This window comes from Protomyctophum parallelum, assembly GCF_964188405.1.
Source record: "Protomyctophum parallelum genome assembly, chromosome: 7".
Classification (NCBI taxonomy): domain Eukaryota; kingdom Metazoa; phylum Chordata; class Actinopteri; order Myctophiformes; family Myctophidae; genus Protomyctophum; species Protomyctophum parallelum.
In genome coordinates this window covers 26,555,330-26,555,599 of record NC_139705.1, presented here as the reverse complement: position 1 = coordinate 26,555,599, position 270 = coordinate 26,555,330, and positions in this window count along the sequence as shown.

Sequence of the window (270 nt, the reverse complement as noted above, 5' to 3'; positions counted from 1 at the left end):
TCCACCATCTTCTCAATACGGACCGGTAGCCCGGGTTGCCAGGTTTTGTTTCAACCCGCCCCCGGCATCCCCCTTCTCGAGATGCCAAAAACAGGGAATTTAGGCCCTCAATTTCCAAAATAAAGCCCTGACTGTCCCCCATCTCTATTACATAATTATTACTATTATACGTGAGTAATAGAGGCCTTTATTGGACCAAATTTAGATAGGTTTGTGAAAACAACAAAACGAGCTATTGTCAGTAGTCTATTCAGCAAATATGAAATTGCA